The following is a 24,960-nucleotide window of genomic DNA, read 5'->3' as shown; positions in this document are numbered from 1 at the left end:
GTGAAACATGTGACTCTTTCGGCCATTTTATCTGAAACAAGTATAATTCGAAAATCAAAAATTGTTAAAAATGTGTAATATGTTTGCTAATATAATTTCAACATGCTTTAAAATGATTTACATTTTTATTTACATATGTGCTGTTGCTTTAAGTTATACTTGATTTTCTTCCATTTATCTTTGAGATTTGGATCAGGTGGGCATTCCTTTTCTGTTGGTGAGTAAATGTTTGCTAGTTTGGTAGGTTTTGGGGGGTGGTGGGGTTTTAGGTTTAAACTTAACATATAGGTGTTGTTTTATTTTTGCAACTGTTTTCATTTTACTTACTGTAAAACCTTCAACTCCACATTCGTAGACCTGGACAAAGGCACTTTCAGAGTGCAGTATTTTGTTTTTGCTGAAGTGTTGCTTAGTATCCAAGGATTAATCAAAAAAAATGACAGTTTCACAACATATTTACACATTGCTGTATTTTAAAATTATGTTAGGTTACGTTGCAGGTAAATAAACTTATAAGCTTACTGTGAAGAAGGCTTGTTATTTTGATGAAATCTTCCTTCTGGTTTTTTTTCGTACAGTTAGGCAGAGTGTCATCTTCTAGTATTTACGTTTTTCATGTGACAAACATTGAGGTTTTGTTTTTATAGTGTTCACTTTATTGGGTTATATTTCTATTAGTTTGTTTTAGGCAAAATTATATTGCCTCCTGTGTGTGTACTTTGAATTTTCTTTTTTTACTTATTTCCTTTTTTGACGGATGCTAATGAGCGTTTGTTTTTATTTCAAATAGGTGTAATTGAAGGACTTATTTTAAATGTTACATTTATTTTACTTATCTTTGTGTTATTTATTTTCTTGTTATATTGTTAGATTTTTAAAAATGTGTTTATTTTTAATAGCATATGTATTGTGAATAGATATGGTTTTATATACATGAATAGTTTTTCGTTTGTTTAAATGTATTATTCATTTGTAAATGTACTATATTTTAAATTTTTATCTTATTAAAAAATAAAGTATAGGGGGGGGCGTGGCTTCGAGGGCGACGATGGCGGACGTGGCTCCCTAGAGCTCCCGCCGGCCCGCAACTTATCCTGCTAAATTATCCTTACCCCGAACCTGCAACCATCTCTACAGCGGCGGCGGCGACTGCTGGGGACGTGGGGCACCCTCCGGTGCTGCGTCCGAGGCCCCCGATCACCGGCTGGGGAAAATATTAGTGGCGGCGCCCGCCGGGCCTACTCGCCGCGTGGAGAGCCGGGGCCTCGATTTCTGCCGGACCCCGACTGCTGGCGCTGAACACCGGGCGGCTTGCTTGCTGGCGGGCCCCGGGATGGCCGGTTCCTGGCTGTCAGAGGGGGAGGCGGTGGAGTCTCCTGCCGCTTGCAGGACTGAGGACATTGCTGGGGGCTGTGAGGAAGCAGCGCTGCAGGAGGGCTCCGCGGACCCCGGGGCCGGTCGGGTCCCCCGGAGCTGCCAAGGACGGCGCTGTAGCGGGGCTGGCACCAGACTACCGGCGAAGGAGGGGGAGCGTCCTGCCCGTTTCGCGGGCGGCTGTGAGCCCTGTGGTGTGGCCCCGGGAGTGGCCGGTCCGGTGTTCTGGTTTGCGCCATTATTGGAGGCGCCTCATTTTCCCGCCGTGCCGGCGGAGCGGACTGCGGCGCATCGGCGCCTTTCTCGCCCCCCCGGCTCTGGGTCCGGATTTGGTGGCTAGTGCGGCCCGGAGGAACAGTGTCGCCCGGTCACCCCGGTCCCGGCGCCCGGTTGTGCCTGCCTTACCCACGGTGGTGAGGTGCCCTTTGGACTGAGGAGAGCGGTGGTGGCCGGTGCGAACCCGCGGAGCCCCGTGAAGGTGAGGAGCAGAGATTGCTGCTGCATCTGCGGCTGGGGCCCTGAGTACCATTTGGAGCCATTGATCCTTGGTGTCTGGCACTGTAGTGGCGAGCGGGTGTGGCGAAGCGCCCTGCAGGACTCCAAAACCCAGGCCTCACCCCGAGTGGTAGCTAGTCTTGGGAGACAGTGAGAGGAAGGCCTGCCACAGACACGGGTCGGCCCGCTACAGCTTTCCGGACCATGACCAGAGGCGGGGGTGGCACGGGCTCCGCCAAGCAGGGGCCAATTGATAAATTCACCGATCCCAGTGGGTGATCGGGGGCTGCCGGAGGTGGCCAGGGCACCGGTTCGGACAACGCGGCTCTGATGGCGGCCATCACGCAGTCAAGAGACATGTTGGATGCCAAAATTGGCGCGGTGGGTGCCGATGTAATGCTGTTGCGCCAAGACCTTCGCAACGCTGTCCCCGCATCGCGGAGACCGAAACCAGGGTCACGGGAGTGGAGGGAGACGTCGGCGCTCTGAAACAGAAAGTAGCGGAGATGGAGAGGATCCAGAAGGGACTGGCTCTTCGCGTGGAAGACGCAGAAGGGCGAGCGCGAAGAAATAACCTGCGCTTCGTAGGCTTTCCGGAAGATTGCGAGAAGGGGCCCATGGATACCTTCCTGACAAGGTGGTTAGAGAGCTGGCTTCCCCCGGACACTTTGCCATGCTGCTTCGTGGTGGAGCGCGCACACAGAGCCTTAACGCAGAAACAGCCGGTGGGGAAACGGCCTCGGCCAGTCATAGCAAAAATCCTGAACTTCCACGACAGGGACACCATACTCCGGGAAGCGAGGGGCAAAGAGACTTTGCTGTTCGACAATCACAAGATCATGATCTTCCCAGACTACACCAGGCAGGTCCAGCAGCAGCGACATTCCTTCCTGGCGGCGAAGGCCAAACTGCGCGGCCTAAAGATCCAATATTCGCTGCTGTATCCGGCCCGTCTGCGGGTTGTTTTCAACTCCAAAACCCACTTCTTCGACTCCCCAGAAGACGTATTCAAGTGGACGGATGAGACGGTCAGGATCCGACCGAACGCCCAACCGGGACTGGGCTCTGGACCTTCGCGTGGATCATCACAGGAGAGGAGTGACTCCGCCGGCAAGGGTAAACGACATCGGAAATCCCGTTCACAACGGCGTTCCCTGTCCCGGGAGGGCCTTCTAAGTGGGACGCAACCTGACACTGATCAATCAGGCAAAGAAAACTGAGCACCGTGTAAATTCGGGACTCGTCGCTTAACCCTGGTCCATTGATGGACCCTACGGAGGGCCTGGTTTGGAGGCTCCGGTGGCAGAGCGGACGGCGACTGGTGCGGTATGACCTGGGCCATAGTAGGGCTTGGGGGCCTCCAGCTGGGTGGCGTTTGACTGCATCGCTCTTCATGTGCTGTGGGAACTTGGTACAATGGGGTTCGGGGTACTACTTTATGGGCCGCCTGATCCTCCCTTGGCTGGGGGGGGTGGCCCTGAGGGGAAGCCCTGTTAGTTGGGGGGAGTAGTTGGGATCCATTGGTATGGTGGGCTTTAGGCGCTCTGTTTTGGGCCTGAGGCTCCCCATGCCGCGACAGGTACTTCAATGTTTCATGAGGTATAAGGGCGGGGGGTGGGGACTTGGAGTTGGGTTGTTGGGGGGACAGGGTTGGTGGATGGGGTCGGGGGGGGTTGTGGGTGTTCTGAAGGGGGTGCACGTGACTTCTGCTGTTTTGACATGTATGGTGTTGGAGGCCTGGGCTGGGCCCTGGAGGTCTCAGAGACCTGTTCATCGGGACCATGGTTGACACCTCAGGACAGGAACTTGCTAGTGACTCTATGCGCATATTGAGTTGGAATGTCCGGGGGATATTGGACAAAATCAAGCGGGGGCGGTATTACGCTGGGGTAAAAGGGACTTGGCTGATGTGATGATATTCCAAGAAACGCATATGTTGGGTACAAAGGCACTGAGTTTGCAGCGATTTGGCTTCCACCAGGTATTTCATGCGGGGTTTTCCAGGGGCTCGAGGGGGGTGGCTATTCTTGTCCACCGACGGCTGTCGTATACCCATGAGCGTCACTGGCTTGATCCCAAGGGTCGGTATGTGTTTGTAAAGGGGAGGATTGGAGCGGAACCAGTGGTGTTTGGTTGTGTGTATGCCCCCGCCCCCGCTACAGTGGTCCCTGGCTGAGAAACTGTTTGACCTGTGGGCTGAGATCCCAGACTCCTTGGCCGTGATCGGTGGTGACTGGAACGATGTGGTGGATGTGGGTCTGGACCGGCGGAGGTCGCGGCAGGGGGTCGCGGCGGCGCCCTCCCCTACACGGCTGAAGGCGATGATTGATGGGCAGATGCTTGGAGGCACTTGCATACCAGGGCGCGTGAGTACACGTATGTGTCAGCTGTACATGGCTCCTTCTCACAACTGGATTGTGTGTTTGTGCCAGGGGCCTTCCTTGACAGGGTAAAATGGGCGGCAATTCGGCCTCGGGGGCTGTCTGATTACTCCCCTGTTGCGATACAGATCGACCTGCGCAAGACACGCCGACCATTTCGGTGGCGGATGTCCTCGTGGCATCTTCAGCGGGCGGACTACACGCAGCATATGCGCAGTGCGATCGCCCACTATTGGCAGGAGAATTTGGCGGAAGGGGTTGACGCTGTGACTGTGTGGGAAGCGATGAAACCCACTATGAGAAGCATTGACATCGCATGGTGCACTGCTGCCCGTCGTACTCGGCGGGAGGCCATTGTCGCAGCTGCAGAGCGGGTGGAGGTGCTGGAGAGACGGTGCCGGGGGGAGGGGAATGAAATGGCGCTACGTCTACTTCTACAAGCGCAGCACTCCTATGCCTCGGTGTTAATGGATGAGGCTCGTCAAGCGTGGCTGGCCACGAGGAGCAGGGTCTACCAATGGGGGGATAAGTCTTGCACAATGCTCCATAGGCTCTGTCAACAAACGCTACAACCGATCACCTTACCAGGCCTCACTGACGGGGAGGGGACCGCGATAACGGACCCTGCGACTCTTGCGGCGAGCTTTGCAAACTACTATGCGGAGCAGTATGCTTCTCGGGAATGCCTCCCACCGAAGGCAATTGATAGGTTCCTCGCGGATGTTCCCCCTCGTGCAGTCTCGGACGAAGTGAGGGAGGCCCTGCACCTCCCCTTGACGGCGGAGGAACTGGGTGATGCACTGGGCCAGCTCAACGTGGGCAAAGCGCCGGGACCAAGTGGGTTCCCCAGTGAATTTTACAGGAAATTCCACCTGCAGCTTGGACCGCACTTTCGGCGGGCATTGGAAGTGGCGCGGGAGCGTGGTAGCCTGCCGTCGGACTGGCGTCAGGCAGAAATTGTGGTTTTCCAGAAACCAGGTAGGCCCCCCCCGACCGACACGAGTCCTATCGTCCCATATCCTTGATCAACTTCGAGGCCAAATTACTAGCCAAGGCGCTGGCGAACCGTCTACTCCCACATATAACGGACCTGGTCCACCCGGATCAGGCAGGCTTCATGCCGCACCGGGCGACGCGACACAACATTAGGCGTGCACAGGCAGCGGTGGATGCCTTGGGGGCGACTGGGGATCGGGGAGCATGGTTGCTACCAGACATTGACAGGGCGTTTGACTCGGTCAGCTGGACCTACCTCTTTGCCCTCCTGCCGCTCCTCAACTTGGGACCGGTGTTCATCTCCTACGTGAGGCTGCTGTACACGGACATCACCGCATCGGTGCGTATCTCTGGAACGATCTCGGAGAAGTTCCCAATTGCCAGGGGAACCCGACAGGGATGCCCCCTATCCCCCTATCTCTTTGCGCTGGCCATGGAGCCATTGGCCGCACGGGTACATCTCGATGCCCAGTATCGGGGCTTTGTGTGGGGGGCGGAGCTCTCGGACAGAATCGCATTGTATGCGGATGATGTCCTTTTCTTTATGACTGACCTTCACCGCTCTGGCCCTCGCATACTAGACATGATGCATATGTTTGGCGAGGTTTCGGGACTCTTCCTCAATCCGCGCAAATCGACCCTATGGGTGCTGGGTGATGAGCCGGAGACATACCCCTGGGCTTCGGCTTTACAGGTGGCGGTCGGTGGTCTAAAATACCTGGGCGTCTTCCTGTCGGAATCAGCCACAGTCGCATGGGAGCGCAACGTGCTGCCGGTGTGGGATAAAGTCCAATCGGACGTCAAGACCTGGTCTTGCATGCCCCTTAACATATATGGCAGATCTGCCATCTTCAAGATGGTCGCCCTGCCACGGCTCCTCTACCAATTACAAAGCCACCCATATAGGATTGACCCGCAGTGGTTCCGTCGCGTGAACTCAGTGCTGGGCCGCTTTCTGTGGGCCGGGGGCGCCTCTAGAGTGGCGATGCGGACTTGCTTCCTATCCACGTACTGTGGAGGCCTAGCTACCTTTAACCTTCTGTCCTACTACCAGGCCTCTCATCTATTGGTTCTGAATGAGTGGTGGTATGGTGACCGCAGTGACCCGGCATATGCGCTGGAACACTTCTTGATGGGAGATGCCACGCTACATACGCTGTTGTACTCGGCCAGGCGGCGAAGGATGTTGCCGCGGGTCACCCAGGTGGTCTTTGTGATCTGGAGACAGGCGTTGCGCCGTATAGGTTGGTGGGGTAGGCTGACAGCCGAAACTCCACTGTGGAAGAACGGACAGCTTCCTGCACTGGCCTCCCTGTCGGGGTTTGGAGGCTGGGACGCCATCGGGATTTCCTCACTTGGCCATGTCCTCGCGGGGACTACCCTCAATCCTTTCAGGATCTCAGCTCTGAATTCGATCTGTCTAAGACCCAATTTTTCAAATATCTACAATTCCGCCACGCACTCGCGCCGAGCCTGGTGGGGCTGGACCAGCTTCCCGAATTCAGCCCAGTGGAGGCCAAGCTCTTCATGGGGGACCTGGGAGATAAGAAAGTCTCCAAAATATACCAAACGCTGGTTACTCACTGCTCTTCTTCTCTCCTGTCGTTGAAGGCCTCCTGGGAGACAAATGTTGGCCCGTTGGACGAGGATGACTGGAGGGAGGCCCTTGAGTCCCCCCGTGGGGCTGCCATTGCTGTGCGACTCAGGTTCATACAGTTTAAATACCTTCATAGGGCATATTACACTCGGGAGAGACTGTGGAGAGCGGGCCTCATTGCCGCTCCGGAATGCTTGCGTTGTGGGACTGAAAGAGGAACGCTGCTGCATACGGTGTGGTCTTGTGTGGGTCTGACCCGATTTTGGAATGGGGTTTGGAATTGCTTGTCGGAAGTACTGGGGTGGGACCTCCCTCGTACACCCAGACTGGGCCTCCTCCATGTCCTGGAGAATGTAGGAGGAAACATTTACAAATGCCACCTCCTTTTACTGGGTCTGGTTGTAGCTAAACGGGATCTGGCGAGAGCCTGGAAGAGCGACCGTGCCCCCCCACTTAGTGCCTGGAAAGCGGGCTTAGATTTTCTTATGGGGCTTGAACTACCTGTGTTTGAGGCTAGGGGGTGCCCCTGGAAGCATTACAAGATCTGGAAGAGGTGGGCGGATTACAGGGGATTGACCCTGGAACCCCCCGTTGATATAGACGATGTACAACCTCCGGATGGGGACCTTGGGGCCTAGGGCGATATCTGATACCTGCCATGCTTTACCTATATCACTAGTGGAATGTGAACACGTGCACTGGGTTAGGGTGGGATAAGGGGTGGGTAGTGGGCGGGGGGGTTGGGAGCGTTTTACTTGGGGTGGTTGGTGGGGCATGGGATGGGGAGGGGGGCGATTTACAGTTTAGGCCTTCTATTCATCCTGCTGTATGTTTACTGTGGACAGGGTCCTCCTGATTGTGGAGAACTGTACCTATGCTATGCCTAAACTTTCAATAAAAGCAGTTGTGAAAAAAATAAAATAAAGTATAGGATTTAAAATATGATTTTTCCGCTATTTTATTTTTGCCCATGTTCTGTGTTTCAATATTTTTGTATTATGTATATATTTAAATGATCAATTGTATTTTGTGTTTTGATATTTATGTTTGATATTATTCCATTTAGATAATTGTGACAGACATACTTTTGTCATCGATATTTATGTTTTTTTGGCTAAATATATGATGGTAATATTTTTGTAATCAATATTATTTTGACAATATTTTGGTGAATCGATATTGTTTTCCACGATATTCTGTCATGGAACCCCAATTTATGGTGGATGGCCTTGTGGCAGAAATTAGTGCTCATATTGACTGACCGTTTTGGGGCAGGCTGGGTCATGTTGGCTTAGCTACACTGAAAAGAGCTGGGTTTTTGAAAGGCACTCATTGATTTAGCAATGTCCATGTCTTTATTTCGTTTCTCTAGTGCTTCCTCTACATGATGGCCAAACAGATGCCTGCTGAAAGTCAAGTCCTGCAAATACTATTGTACTTCAGGCAGAACCCAAAAATAAGAAACCACATTTAATGGTGTTACTCATTTCTTATAATGCAATATGAGCTGCGCCTAATGCATAGTAGATACCAACACTGGATATGATCTGTCCTTTAACAATCCCTTTTTAAAAAAAAACAAGTTTTATTAGTTTTTTTGCAATGCCAATTGCAACATTACATGGAATACACTTATACATAAGATGTTATCCTCCACTGACATTGGTCTTAATGGGAGGGTAAAGTATATTTAGGATTAAACAGAAAATACTTTTATTCAACCTAGAAGGAAACAAAACTCCTCTTCCCATCCCGTTCCTGACCAATCTCTCACCTTGGAGTATCCACCTCTCGATTTTCAATAAGCATGGTTCAGTATGTTGGGCATCGTAAGGAATGTGTTAGCTTGTCACGAAGATGCAGCTATTCTGATTTTATCTGGTTTAAAAATTATTTGGGATTGGCGTGTTATTACTGTGACGAGTGGCAGGGTTTGTGGGGCTCGGCCGTTGGCAGGATTATGGAGGAAAGTGTTGTCACTCCATTTCAGAGGGCTCGGATGTGGTGTGTTGTTGGGGAGTGTTCGCTGCAGGAGACAGGGCATGTTTGGGATGCTAATATACTCTCTGTCCCATAGTCTTTGAGCTCCTAGCCAATAGCATCCCAGTATGCTGCAATGGGCGTTCTGGTCAATCCCCAATTATCTTCTCTGTATAAGGCTTTTCTCTCGACCTCCACTCAGGTGACCACTGTCTGTTTCCATCTTGCTAGTGTAGGGGGAGTAGGGGATTTGTATTGCATGATTATGGCTCGTTTGGCGCATATTAGTACCAGGTCCAGACATTTGTTTGATACCTTTTGCGGGAGGGGGTAGATACCTAATGGACAGGCTTCTAACTGGTCAATTTGTGGGCGAGCATTTACCTTTGCCAGCAAGTTCAGGACTCCTTGCCAGAACGCACAGAGAGGTGCACAATACCTTAACATGTGGGGAAAGTCTGCTGGGGCCTGTTGGCATCTAGGGCTGGCACTGGTTGCTGTAATGCACATTCTGTGAAGTCTGTATGTGTGGGGTGGTTCCACCTAGTCCCAATTCTACAACCGATTAAGTGTGTGCATTAATTGGTTATAAGCAAAAGCTGGCCCCTGGGTGTTGGCTAATGCTTGAAACATTGGATAACACCCCCCTCGTAGAGGTAGCCCAAAGTAAGTACCCTGCCGCTGTCCACTGTCTGAGTTCCCCATGGGTGAGTGAACCGCCTGCTGTGGGAAATCCAAACGATGTGACGGCAGGCACATATTGCACCATCGATTTGGTATACCCTGTGTTGCCTTTACAATCCCTTTTCCTCTCAATTTATAGTTTTCTGGGAAGTGCTGAAGTAGTTCTTTGATCACTTGTTGAAAATGGTCTTAACTTGCTGTGGAGAGTTTGGAAGTTGCCAATGCACCAGAAGGTGGAGCATCCACTGACACACCCTTTCCCATAGGGTCTAGCCATTTGCTCTTCTTATCTGGAGGAGAGCTTTTTTGGTGCCATTGTTAACCAACATCTTTGGAATGGTACGGACCTAGCCCTTAATTATGGGAGGATCCTAAGGAGCAGCTTTATACTGTCTCCTAACTCTTATGTTTAAATTTGTTTTTATTATAGTTTGTAAATTTTCCATAACATCTGATGTATCAGCAATTCAGAACAATGTACACATTAAAACTGTTTAAAATGCAGTTGTGGCATGATGCATCTCAGCCGTTATTGTCAGATTCATGTACAGTGCGCTAACAGCTAGCGTAATGTCTAGGCGTTCAAATCTTAACTATAACCAACATAACATTGATATAACATAACATTTACCCTTCCCCTTGGATCGAATACATTATGCTTGTGCGGCACCTCATATATCATGTCTGATGTTACTGTATATTGTTGAACTGTCCCAACCACCCACCTTTGCTCTTGCAGTATGTAAACTTAATTTTGTATGTCTGCCAGTGCCCATAATTCCTAATCGATGTATTTTTGGCCTGGATGTGTGTCAGGGGAGGGGTGAAAAAGGGCTGGGGGGGTGGGGTTAGTGCCACTCTCGCAAGTCTGCTTAGGCTTAGTCGACTGGGTGCCGGTTACCACACCCCTTTTCGTGTGCCTTATTTGTCATGTTGGTGTCTACCCATCATCACTTTCAGGTACATCCGCTAGTGTCTCCGAGTGTCCCAAAGCTGTGCAACGGTCTGCTAAAATCGCATCCCACGCTGTCGCCAATGGCTGCTTACGCAGCCCCATCGCGTCTTCGCGACAAAGCGCTATGCTTTTCTCTTGTGCCCAACCAAAGGGGATGATGGACGGAGTGTTGAACATTGCAAGCACTCACCCACAGTTAACTGATCTGAGTTTCATCCATCATCATTCTTTAGCTCACTCCGCCACCCCAGTTCAGACATGGCCATATGCAAATCAGTCTGTCTCTGTGCCTCATGGGAACAGTCCAGCCCGAACTGCCAAGCCATGTCTTCCCTAGACCGGAAACAAACATCCTAGGACCAGTTTCTGGCTAATCAGCCAGGCTAGCTTGAATCCAGTGGCTAATTGAGCAAGGAACCCACGTCTGGGCATACCCTGCCAACTTAGGGCAAACAAAGCAAAACCAAAGGGGGTGATGGACGGAGTGTTGAACATTGCAAGCACTCACCCCCAGTAAACTGATCTGGGTTTAATCCATCATCATTCTTTAGCTCACTCTGCCACCCCGGTTCAGACATGGCCGAATCCAAAGTAAGGCCCCCCTGGCGTAGGCCGAGAAGCCCGGGGCCAATATTCGACCTTTCCATATCTGTTGCAATCTGCGGATTTCTGGTTGTGAGATGTGCGTTTCTTGTAGGAGTGCCACATGAGTTGTGTGTGGTTTAAGATACGCATATATTTCATACCTGTGGGCTGTCGTGTGGATTCCCCTAACATTCCAGCTAACTAGGTTTGTGGGCGGCATGTGACATAGTTATAGGTTAGAGTGACGCGTGAGCGGCTTGGTGTGCTGGAAGTTGAGTGATGATATGCGGAGTATCCTGTGGTTGTGGAATGCATCTGTGATATCCATAGGTGTATGGGTGTGCTCACTCGAACAAGGGCTGTGGTAGGAAACCTTATGGGGTTCAACTGGGATAGAGCAGAGAGACATTGCGTGCCTGCCCAAACAGTTAACAGCGCCATACGGCAACTTACAGCTACGTTCACCGTTTCAATCCTGCTAGGATATGGGGGTGGGGTAAAGCTTGCAGTGAGCGGGATAGTGTAGCTTGGGCCCACCCTGCACGCATGTATGTTTGCACAGTGCCATATCTTATGCCATTCGCCGGTGGTCTGCAGCTTGGGGTGCGTGTGTCAATGCCGGCTCACCCGCGTAATGTACTCAAAGTTCTGCGTTAGGATGCTTCATGCATGGGGCGCGTGAGGAACATATGTATCTCCCATGTGTGTACTTCTACAATCGTATACTTGCGTGTCCACTGGCTATGTTTATCTGCTACATTATTTCATCTACAGTCTGAGGTGTTACAACTGGGAATGATTGCGGGTTTTCATGAACTGGCCACACAGCCTCCCAACTGTCCTACCTGCTACTGCGTCTCTGCTATTCTGCCACTCTCTCAATTCCACCACCGCTTGCAGTGCGTCTCTTCTCTCTCGCAAATACCTGCCATCGGTTGGGGGCAGCCTTTGATTGCCTTGGTCATTCCGCTGCTCGCAACCTACGTCTACTGCTGCAACACCTTCTAGCTCCTGCATGTGATTCTGTGTAGCTATGCCTCTGGCTTGGCGAGGTGTGATGTCCTTTGGTTTTGAGCCAGTCCCATGCGTATTTCGCTTTGTTGAAAAAAAGAGTAGACCCATCTACCACCCGCAGTCAGGCCGGTAATATGAGGGATTATTTCAGGTTCAGAGCCTGCATTCGTCTTTTGACAGCGAGGAAAGCACTCCGCTGCACCCCCGGGGCGTAGTCCGGAAAGAAGACGACTTGGGAGTTGTCCACCTTGAAAGTTTCCATTTTTCTGGCCTCTCGTCCTTGAAATTCAAAAGTCAGAACAGGAAAGCTCATGCCACCCAGCGTTGAGCGGCTCGATGGTACTCTGTGTGCTCTCTCCACCTCGAAGAAGGCAGAGAGCGTGCCGGCTGGCATCAGGGACTGTAGATGGGCTGTGGCGTACACTACTGCATCTCCTCCCTCCGTGCCTTCCGGCAGTCCCACCACATGCACGTTCCTGCGGGTCCGGCCTTCTGTGTCGTCCATTCTGTGTTCCAGGAAGTGCAGTCTGGATGTGAGGTCTCGTACTTCCGTGGTCATTGCCTTGGCCACAGGGGTGATCTCCTCCACTTCCGCCTCTAGCTCGTTGACCCTCCCTGCCAGTTTTCTGTGGTCTGCCTGTACGAGCGTAAAATCTGATGTGACCGTATCTATTCGGCCTTCAAGAGATGCACGGATCTGCATCAACGTTTCGCTGATTTGTGTCACTGCCTGGAGTACAGAGTATTTTCGATTCCAAACTGGAAGCTCTGGAGGTGCCTGACACTTCAGATTCTTGGTCGGATTGAGCTGGGCCCGACGCTTGCTGAGTGGATGCAGCGCCTGTGCCTGTGCTCTATCTGCCCATCCTGCTAAAGTGGTCTGGCTGCTGTGCTTGGCGATGGGGTAATTCACTATGCTCCCTACTTCGTGTCAGCGTGTCGAGGAGGTTCCACACACGTGGCCCAGCAGGTAGACATGTGCCAGGTCTGAAATTGCTGCTTGTGCGCGGAGACCACTGCAACCTGCTGGCTGGTTCTGGGCACCCACAGCACCGGTCCGGTCTGGCTTGGCTCCTGTAACCCCTTGACTACACCACCGTCGTCACTCCCTCGCTTTTGCACTCCAGTGCTTTCCCTTGCACTGCTAGCGGGGTCGTCACGCGATTTCGTCTGCACCTGTGTCGCACTCCTCACTGGCTAACCACTCCGGATATCTGCAAGTGTATCCCAGGATATTTTCGATCGGGAGCCAATGTTGTGTCCCGCTTCCATAGCGGGGCTCTGTAGATGACTCGGGCATTGGTTCTATGATTTGTCAACCTCTCTGAACTGCATGTCAGAACTGCTGGTCCCAATGCGTCTTCTTGGGCGCTGTGTGTGCCCGCGTCGCTCACTGCTGCAGGCCCACCTAGTGACTCCTCAGGGCTCACGCTGCAGTATACCTCCTTCCCCTTGCCACCTTGGGTTTCAATGTAGAGCGGCCCTGCAGTTGAGCCACGGGGCTCTCCACTGTTCCAATTTATGCCCATTGATTACCGGGGTCGGGCATGGGCCCTCAGGTTATATCTATGGGCAGCGAGCTGTCGGCCACCACGCACCTCTGGGCCTAAGTGAAGGCGATTCAGCTTCTGTCTACATGACGTTGCGCCAGTTCGCACACCTCATCTCAGTCCGCTGTAAGTGTTCCTTTGCGTAGCGCATAACGCGGCTCAGGCCTGTTTCACCACCCAGAGCTTCGCCCACCTTGACGGTTCACCAGATCTTGTGTTGTGGGTACTTTATGGGCTCTGCTGGCAGTGGCTCTTGGGTTTGCGGCCCATGCGGTGTTGGCTCGTACCGCATCTATGCGGGTGAGAGCCTCGATGCAGGGCAGTCCCAGGACTGTACAGCAGCCCTCCTCGTCGCCCGCGCCTGTTGTGTGTCCCCCAGTCCGCTACTGTGGGTGGGAAGGGGCCACAACACACCTCCGGGCCCGGGGGAGGCAGCACCGCTCCTCTGTCTGCACCACCATCCGCAGGTCCCCAGTCGGCTACTTCCCCAAGCAGCTTCCGTAGTCAGCACTTGACTGGACCGATGAAGTTCCTCACTTCGGCGCCCAGGACCCAGCTCCCCTCTTAGTGTTTTCGGGCTGCTTCACATGTTGGTGGGTTGGCGTACCTCTGTTATGGGCGACCCTGTTCAGTTGCGGCCGCAGGGGTCTCACATCCCACACAGTGCCACACGGCCCCAGCTCGCCTCAATTGCGCCGTTACTGCGCGGATGGCTATTTCTCAGCCAGGACGTCTCCTAGCGCCTCCAAATTTGCTGTGCCTGCTCACGCTGGCATTCTGATCCCAGCAGGCTGTTTCCTGTGTCACGATAAATAACAGATTATTGGCCCCTGAGACGGAGCCTCATTAGAGTTCGCCTGCCATCTTGACTGGCTAGACACGCACCTGTCTCCCAACTCTTAAGAGTTATGCACCATCTTTTAACAGGGGATTTTAAAATGGTGTGTTGCATTTTCAATACGGTTTGAAGTATGGATAAATAATAAACAGATCTCTCTGCTTTAGACAGTATCTCAATTAGAAAGTCAGTCTTCTTGGTCCACGCTGAGTAGTTGCTCTCTGGAGTATAGCATGGTAAGCAGATGTTTCATCTAGGTTAACCTCAATCCTGTTCTCTGTGTCTCTATTTAGTGGTGAAAGTAAAGTTATTGTGCAGTGTCCTCTTGTGCTTTGCGCTCTTGAAAAGAAGGCTCTTTGTGCATTTTGGAATCTAGCACTGGTGAAATTCAAATATGCTTTTCCTCTTAAAAGCAGTCTTGCCTGAACGTGGTAAATTCTGTAAAGAGTTCATTGATTTGTCCATGTAAGTAGGCCTAAACGTGTGCTTCTTATTCTTTGCTACAATATGGCCTGTAAGGAGATACAAAGCACAGATCAAGCAGGCCTAGAAAGATCATAACATTGTTACCATGCCTGCAGGTCTAGTGATTTGAATAGCCAATTCGACCTAACTAATGTACTTGACCGTTAGCTGGTCTCACATTTTTGTGATCCTAGGCAAATATTTTACAGTGTAGTCTTTTTCTTCATTATCACATATGAAAGCACCTTCAAATATGTGAGTTCAGCATTATAGCGGTACAAAAAGTGATTTGTTTTAACCCCTTCGCTGCGGCGGCAATTCCCCGCAGCGCTAGGGGTGGGGCGGGGGGGGCCGAGCGGCGCTCGCATGCTCGTGACGGAGCCGCTCCGTCATGAGCCGCGGGTGAGCTGTGCTCGTGACAGAGCGGTTCCGTCATGGCCCGCCCACTCAATAGAACGCGCCGCGCAGGCGCGGCGGCAGGGCCATGACAGAACCGCTCCGTCATGAGCACAGCTCAGCCGATGCTCATAACGGAGCGGCTCCGTCATGAGCAAGGGAGGGGTTAAAGTGAAATTTTGATTTATTTAGTAGGCTAAACTTTTCCTCTATGTACAATAGGAATCTAGACCACATATAGGAACATGACCACTGACTTGCCCAGTAGTTCATGAATGGCCTTCTCATTAAGGCGGGAGAAGGAATGTTTGAGTTCACATTCAAAAACTGACTTTTAATAAATACATCACTAACGCATGATGTGGCACCGCACTGTCATTTACAGACGGCACATTCTCCATCGAAATGGCCATTAAGTTTCCCACTAACATGCTGTTTTACTGATAAAACTATATGGCGTTTAAACAAAAATGTGCGGAAATTTGGTTTCAGTAAAGATATTTTTTTCACATCACTAAGTAAGGTGTTCTTATTTGTTTTTTTGAACTATTGAAATACTTGCGCAGTTCATTTACAAGCTACTTAAATGTTGTGTGTGGAAAAAAGAAATTACAACATACATCCTTTTGTTTTACCATCGCACCAGGGGAGATTCGCTGAGTCGTTGAGCTGCTGCAGTTGTTGCTCGTGCTCTACCTTTTGTTAAGGCTATACGGAGTCTATAAGTTTTCTGTCAATCTCGAAAACGTGCTGGGGCAGGCAAAGGAGCTCACGGTGTCAGCGGCGCTCGATTAGTGAGGGCTGGCTGCAGAGAGAAGGGGAGAGGCTCGCTACCTGCTGCTCGCATAAAAGACGAAAGAAGAAACTGCCCGATGACACGAAAGAACCCGGTGCGGCAGAATAGAGTAATGAAAGGTGCCCCCCGGGGAAAAATACAGAAGAAAGAGCCACACTGGTTTTTAAACCGATTAAACCAATTTCACCAGCGGTAGTCGCGAGGATGCCACGCTGTACTGTGATACATAGAAACAGACTGGTAAGCCACAGCCCATTCTCCCACACCCTTCTCCTCTCACTATGCCCTCTACGCCTTCTAAAGACACAAAACTCCCGCTAACCCCAAAAAATAAAGATAAGAAAAAGGAACTATCTACCAATAAGACTTTAATTAACAATGGCGAGTTAGATGGTGCAGGCTGCTCTTTGTTTGCTGCTGAGACCGATACAAATACTAATAAAACAATGGAAGCCGTTGCCTCTAAAGAGAACTTAAGTGTGGGGTCTGAGGGGATTGTGGAGTCTATAAAGGAGCTAGGGGAGCCAGAGAGAGTAAACAGAGCGCTGGTTGTGGAGCAAGAAGAGGAGGAAGAGCTTGAAATATCCCTAGAAAATGGTACTCTTCAATCTTCCCAATCTTACGAATCTACTCAATCTGGCAACAATACTACTACAGGGCCTATTGCAGGACCAGCTGCGGCGGCAGTGACAACGGTTGCTGTTGTGGCTATGGAAGTTACAGCGGAAGTCACAACTGAAAATAAAACTACTAACAATACAACTACTTCTCGTATAATAACTTCTCAATCACAAACAAAAGCACATATTAAAGCTCAAGTACCAGCACCAACACCAGCACAAATGTCAGCACCAGATCTAACTCTGGGAGAACAGAGAATAGATAGTGATGGTGTTGAGGTGTCAGAAGAAACACAAGAGAATGATTCTAATGAGGAATATGAGGAGCTTTTTGAGGAAGGGGGAGGGTCCGAAAAGAGAGAACATGCTATATCTCAAGTAGGGGACAGCAACCCTTTGGGCCTCAAAAAGTGAGGAAGGTTAAAAAATAAAGCAAAGAAAGGGGGGAGAAAATTGAAACCTGTAGTGTTAACTACTACACTAGTACCAACAACTACTGGAGGGAAAGTGATAAGAGACCAAACCCCTTTGCTTAAATGGATGCAAGCTAGAGGGGGGATTAAGAATATGGCTCTGTGTTCTTCAGGAATTGCCTCTACAGAAGCTGACATTTCAAAAAATTTGCAAAATTCCCCCTCTAAAAATGTGGATTTATTAGATCCAGACTTAGACTTAGAGTTTCTGGAGACACCTTCAACCGCTGCCTCTGCTGATACTACACTATCTACTGGATATACACAATTGAACTCTAAAGATCAAGATAAACCCCATGCTGGTATCACTTCTGGCTGCGAGATCAAGCCTGTATCGGTGCCTTTGCCACCTCCTATATCCCCCAACTCTTCTAAGACATCCTCTGACACCTCTTCCCTGGATCTAATTCTAAAAACTTTAATGATACACCGCCAAGAGATGCAACAACATTTTCTTCAACTAAGGGAAGATAATATTAAGGTGCATAACTGTTTACAGGAAGTTACCAACAAATTGAACGGCGTCACAAAAGAGATCGAAGAATTACAACAGAGGGTGGTCGAAGTGGAGGAGTCGCTGGTTACTACTATGGCCCAAACAGGTCAACACAATGAAGATATAGGGTCCTAACAGAATAAAGTCGAAGTATTGGAAAATAGGCAGAGGCGACAGAACTTGAGACTTTTTGGAATACCCGAGGGGTCAGAGGGCTCAGATGCCAGGGCTTACTTGGTTAAACTATTCCAAAGGACATTTCCGGACCTCTCTGACTGGGATTGGGATTCCCAACTCCAGCGCCTATAATTTCAAAAAACAAAGAGAGTAAATGTCCACAACCTATTATGATTTACTTCGGCAACTATATGCTAAGACAAGCGGTCTCAATCAAAGCTAGACCAAATACTCTTGTGACATTAGATAATGTAACCTTTTTTGTAAAATCTGGCCTTAGCAAGATCACTATGGATAAAAGATGGGGGTTGCGCAAACTGATCCTTTTAAGTCCCAGGGGGCAATAGTCTACCTTCAAGAACCCGCTCGCTTCAAAGTTATGAAAGCTGGTCATACTTACTTTTTCACTGAGGTAAAAGAGGCTGAGCAACTCCTTGCAAAAATGGATTCAAATACTTAATAAAGAGAGGGGAAAGAAGGGAAGAAGAGAGAGAGAGAGAGAGAGAGAGAGAGAGAGAGAGAGAGGAGGGAGAGAGGGGTAGGAAAAGAGACTCAAGTTTAATTATCACTGCCTATTGTAATTCACTGGGGCATTTGGTTTTGGTCTTTGATTTTTGTGTATGATAATAATACGGAGGGACGGGGATTCCGGGTAGACCTCTCTGATTGGCTGCCCCTTTGAGCGGCAGCAGAAGATAGAGGTAGGCTTCCGGGTAGGTACTGGGGGGGGGTTTGTAAGGGTTGAGGGGTAGATTTAGGGGGAGAGGGTTCATTGGGGGGTAGGGGTTGGAGGGTAGGGACAGGGGGATGTAGGGGGGCAGGGCTAAAATAGATTACACAGGCAGAGAAGACCTAAGGTACACAGTGAGCAGAAACATTATTTTTCAAGTTAAGTTGAGAAATCAAAACATATTTGAGTTAAGATCTGTATCTGATTAATTGCATTGCCTGGAATGTTTCAGGTCTTAACAATAAAAGCAAAAGGCAATTGGTTTTTGAAGAACTTAAAATGTACAACCCTCATTTTGCACTTGTAAACGAAACCCAGGGGGCGTGGCCAAGATGGCGGGCTGAGAGGACGCTCTTGCCGTGAGCTCCCGAGCCCCTGGAAACCATGCACCGTCTTACACCGCTGATCTCCCCCGGATCGAGCGGGAAACACCTCCAGTGCACCCCACAGTGCTGTGGAGCAGACCGAAGCCTCCAATTTCCTTGCTGCGGCGGCGGTGCCGCAACGAAGCCGGCCCACAGCGAGAGCCGTCTGAGGAGTCCCCGAGGGGCCGGAGAACCAACGGCCGCAGGCCTCCGGAGGTCCGAAGAGGAGGTCTTGAAGCACGGTGGGGCCCGGCGGCTTGCGGGTGCTCCGGTAGCGAGCCTCCGGCGTGACCTAGACGCGGCCGCCCCCTGCGGAGCGAGACCGAGTTAGCGGAGAGCGGAGGGACGGAGCCGGCAAAAAGCAGCCACGCGAACACGGGGATCAGGTAGGCCGCGGGGCCTGTGCCGTAGGGGCTGGCCCGAGCCCCCGCCCTGTGCCCCACCCGGGTGATTCCGGACTAGAGAACACTCAGAGACACCCCGCTGCCTGCAGGGCTTGACCCTTGCCGATCCCTGCCACTAGGTGACCTACTTGGCCGGCCCTGGGACAAGTTGTAATCGAGCAGGCCCGGATTGGGAGTTGAGTGAAGGCCCCCACCCCCTCGCCTCCCCCACGTGGAATTTGGGCTAGCTTGTGTGGACGGCAGATAATTGCAGAGAGCCCGGGAGACGTGGGCTGCCCACGGACGCAGCTCAGAAGGGGACAAAGACCGTGGTGTTGGGAGACGACCGGAGGGGGAGCCGACCTGGGGCACCTCTCTCTGTGGCGGGAGAGTCTCGACCTCTGCCCCGGCCGAAGTGGGGTGCCACGCATATAGCCCAGGGGACGAGACTGACGCCATAACAACGCTGGTCCTTGAAGACGAGGCGGATTGACATATTGGACGAGGGCGAGACGCTCACACCGGCCCTGTGGAGCAACCATCATACCCTGCACTTGGAGGCACCCAACCGAGCTCTGGTTTGAATCGGCACTCCGGGGCCCGGAGATCCCACTGGTGGAGGGAATTGCCGCCCTGTGAGAGATTGCTGTACGGGTCCTGGCCCCTTCCTCGCCATAACGTGTGGACCTTTGTGAAACCCCACCTCCACGATGTCGAATGCCAGAGGAGTGAAGAAGGGAGACCGGACCTTGCCCGACATGCTGGACAGGGGCGCCCCAAGACAAGACAGGAACCAGCCAGCCCCGAGCCCCCCGACCAGCTCTCGGGGTGCGGAAGGTGGGGAACCTCCGGTAACTAGATCTTTTCTGGAGTCGTTGTTCAGCTCTCTGAGGGAGGATTTTCAAGCCCTAAAACACGAAGTGGCCGGGGAGGTTCGAGAAGTTCGGAGAGAGGTTGACTCCCTGGGAGAGAGAGTGAGCACGGTGGAGACGGCTGGCCACTCCAGAGATGAAGAAATCACGCACCTACAACAGGAGGTCCTGAGACTGAGAGATCAACAGATCGACCTACAAGCCCATGCCGAGGACCTTGAAAACAGGTCTAGACGTAACAACATCCGGGTCCGAGGCGTTCCATCCAGTGAAGAAGGAGAAGATGTGGCCGCCTACCTGGGGGCCCTGTTCCGTGAAATCCTGGGCGAATCTGGAGACTTCCCGATCCGAATTGATAGGGCGCACAGAGTGGGCCGACCACGGAGGGCCTCGGCGCCTCCCCCAGACATTTTAGCCTTTCTACCGAACTTCCCTCTGAAGGAGCGGATTCTCCGGGAGGCCCGACGACAGCAGCCTCTATGTTTCCGGGACCACCAAGTGGCTCTGTATCAGGACTTGTCCACAATAACGCTGCAGAAACGGAAGGCCTTTAAAATAGCTACGGATTTTTTGAGGGAACATGACACACAGTACTCATGGGGTCATCCTGTTCGTCTCATCTTCCTCTGGAATGGGGCTCTACACCAGCTCCGATCCCTCCAGGACGTTTGCGGAGTGCTGGGAATCACCGCGACGGACGCAGACACTCCAGCGCCTCGTCGTAGGCGCAGCACACGGGACGGCTGGCTGCTGGCCGGAGGACGGCGATCCCCACCGCCGCCCACGAGACCCGACTCACCTACAATTCGGGCGGAAATGACTAGCGCCATACAGGAGGCTTCCAGGACCACAGCGGCTGGTGATGTGGCCTTGACGGCTTGAACGTACTCCGGGGGGAGATTGCAGTAGCCTTATCTTCATTGCAGGTGCGGGGGTTCCGGGGGTAGGGGGGTGGCGGGAGCGCTTGGGGTTGTGGCTGGACGTCCACTTGAATAACTTTCCACGGCCTTGTCCGTTGAGGACCAGACTGGGACAATGGAGTACTATGCATGGTTGTGGACGAGGGGGGTGGGCGAGGGAGTTGAATGGGAAGGTTTGAGGTTTGGGGAGTTAAATGGAAGACGGGGGGGATGGGGTGGCGTTGGGTTCCAGGGGGAAAGTTCCTACAGTTGGGGGGGGGGGGAGGGGATACGGGGACTGTACTGTGCTATGATGTCATTTACTTTCACCGCGCGCCGCGCTTACGTTCTGTTGCCTCTGAGATTACCCATGCGGGCCGAGCCCGCCTTGCTGAGCGCTACTGGTACTCTCCTCGCTGATGGCCCTTAAGATTGTCACCCTGAACGTGAAGGGGCTGAATAATCCGGTCAAGCGAAAGGCTGTGCTGTCCCTACTAGTTGATACTCAGGCAGACATTTGTCTTCTACAGAAAACCCACCTATTAGCTAAAGACTACCACAGACTGCGATCCCCAAAATTCCCCACACAGCTCTTCTCTTCCTGCACTTCCAAAACAGCGGGGGTGGCGATCATGGTGTCTAGGAAGTTTAAAGGGGAGATCCTACACAAGGTAGCGGAACAAAAGGGGAGGCTCCTAGCTTACAGAGTCAAGGTGGGAGGTCTGGTGTTCACTGTAGGCTCGATATATAGCCCCAACGACCATCAGGAACAGTTTTTGAACAGAGCACTGGAGGAAGTAACAACCACCCCAGACAGACACATTGTTATTGGAGGGGACCTGAATATGGTCTTCGACGTGTCCCTCGACAGGTCAGCGCAAAGACGCCTGCAATCAGGGGAACTCTCACAATCGACTAGGTCCCGCCTAGAGGATTCGGACCTGCATGATATGTGGCGCCGCCTCCATCCTACGACACGTACCTATTCATACTACTCACACGCCCACAAATCCTATGCGAGGCTGGACCATCTCCTGGTGATGGGTCCGATGTATGAGCTAGCCTCTGCCTCTGACATAGGAGTCCTGTCACTATCGGATCATGCCCTGGTGGAGGGCACTTTCCAACTACCTCCCGTGTCTCCCTCGCGAGGGGTCTGGCGTCTCAGGGACACCCTGTTGTACAAACAGTCAGTAGTGAAGCATGTACGCGAGTCAATTGAGGAATACAAGCATCACAACGATAATGATGAAACCACTCGCGCGACACAATGGGCCGCCTTAAAGGCGGTGCTCCGCGGTGAGTTTATTGCAGTCTCCTCAGCAGAGAATAGGGACCGACAGATAAAAAAGGACGAACTTACGCGCAAGGTGAGGGAGCTGGAACAGGTGCATCAGCGGACAGGAGCCCCCCGAGTGTGGAGGCAACTTAAAGCAGCCAGGAAGCTCCTGTCCGCGCTCGACATGGACAGGGCTGAGTACGCAGTACTACGCCTGAAACACAAGTACTACACTGGCGGAGACAGGTGTGGCCGGCTCCTTGCGAATAAGCTCCGCATACAGCATCAGCAGCATCGGGTGAAAGAACTGTCGGTTCCCAACGGAGGAACGGTCACAGAGGATGGCCAGATTGCGGAGGGCTTTCGTAGATACTACGCCGATCTCTACACGGGTGCCCCCCCTCAACGCAAGCCGAGACTGACTATCTGGCGTCGGTCGTTCTCCCCTCCCTCACCCCGGACCAAGCCCAGCACCTTGAGCGGGAGATCCGGATCGAGGAGGTGGTCTCGGCCATTTCCCAACAAACACGGGAAGGCTCCGGGGCCCGATGGCTTCATACCTCTCTTCTACAAAACATTATGCCACGACCTGGCACCACTACTGACACGTCTGCTTAACTCGTTCTCTGAACCGGGAGCTATCCCTCCGGAGTTCCTCCAAGCGACAGTGTCGGTGATCCCTAAGCCGGGCACGGACCGGACCGAGTGCGGCTCCTACCGCCCGATCTCGCTCCTGAACGTGGACCTGAAATTATACACCGGTATTCTTGCGGCGCGTCTGGCACTCCACCTACCGGGTCTGGTTGACCCGGACCAGGCCGGGTTTGTCCCAGGCAGGAAGACAGTTGATAATACTAAAAGGGTAACCCACATACTGGAAAAAGCCTCCCGGATTCCCGGGGAACGCATGCTCCTCTCTATAGACGCGGAGAAAGCGTTCGATAGAGTGCACTGGCCTTACCTAGAGAAAGTGTTGTGTAAACTGGGCGTGGGGGAGAAGTTTCGGCACCTGAAATTCAACTGCTATAGATTCCCGTCCGCAGTGGTGAGAGTGAACGGTTGCAGCTCCCAGAAGTTCGCGATAGAGAGGGGCACCAGGCAGGGGTACCCGCAGTCGCCGCTGCTCTTTGCCCTTTATATGGAGCCGTTCGCTCAGAGGGTTCGTCAGAACCCTGATGTGACGGGCGTCCGCATGGGGGAGTTTGTCCACACCCTTAGTCTCTACGCGGACGACGTGATCTTGACACTTGATGATCCTAGGAGGTCGCTGCCTGCTTGTATTGATGAGCTGGAAACCTTCACTACTGTGGCAGGTTTTAAGGTGAACTTTGGGAAATCAGCAGCCCTCGACATCTCGCTGTCTGCCACCACAAGAGCTGACTTGCAGAGACCCTTCCCTCTGAGCTGGTCTTAGGACCAAGTGCCCTATCTGGGAATCCTTCTAGCGCCCTCTCTTCCTGCCATGGTCACGGCCAATTACACGGCCTTAAGCAGGAAAATTAAGGAAGAACTGGCCCGCTGGGACAAAGGCACATTGTCTTTGCTGGGCAGAATAGCCGCGGTGAAAATGACCCTTCTGCCGCAAGTCCTGTATCTCTTTCGGGCCCTCCCGTTACAGCCCCCCACGGGGTGGCTCAGACAGACCCAGTCTGATATCGCACGCTTTGTATGGCAGGGCCGTAAACCCAGGCTCAAAAGAACCTTATCCACGCTGGCGCCTGAATCCGGGGGGCTTGGCATACCGGACTTGCACAAATATTTCCAGGCAGCACAACTACGGGATCTAGTGGAGTGGAGTAGATGGGAATCTGATAAACACTGGTTGTTCCAGGATCAGGCGGTGGCGGGCAGAACACTGCAGGAAGTGCGCCTTCCTACGCAGAACCCATCGCCCTCCCAAATTCTATGCGTCTTTCATCACGCGGGTCCCGCTTCAAGTATGGGATGCCGTGTATCACAAGCACAAACTTACCACCTTTCCTTCCCCGTTTACGCCGATACTCGAAAACCCGGACTTCAGCCCTGGTATGGAACCTGGAGCCTTCGCGCTCTGGCGAGCGGCCCGGTGGTCTGCCCTATTTCATATGTATGGCCCGGAGGGCGTCGTCTCCTTCCAGGACCTTCGACGGGAATTCGACCTGCCCGAGACAGAGCGCATAAGATACATGCAGGCGCGTCACTGGGCGCTCCAGCCGCAGGTACGCGACTTGGCAAACCGGAAGCTCACGCCTTATGAGAAATGGCTAGTGACGCGCTCTTCAGACGCCAAGCTTATCTCAGACCTCTATAAACTCTTGCAGCCCCCCCCTTTTCACATCTACAATCCAGGACGCGAACGCTGGGAACGGGAGCTGGGACGATCACTGAGCCACACTGACTGGGACCACATCTCCTACCGGGCACGACACTCTGCTTATCACACTGGGCTCACCGAAACATTTACCAAGTTATCCACTTACTGGTATCACACCCCGAGAAACTTCATGAAATGAACCATACCATTCCACGGACCTGTTGGCGAGACTGTGGACAGACTGGCACACTTACTCATATACTGTGG

Source organism: Lissotriton vulgaris, chromosome 1_1 (genome assembly GCF_964263255.1).
Source record: "Lissotriton vulgaris chromosome 1_1, aLisVul1.2, whole genome shotgun sequence".
Lineage (NCBI taxonomy): Eukaryota > Metazoa > Chordata > Amphibia > Caudata > Salamandridae > Lissotriton > Lissotriton vulgaris.
The sequence above is the reverse complement of the archived record's forward strand: the minus strand, read 5'-3'. Positions refer to the sequence as shown.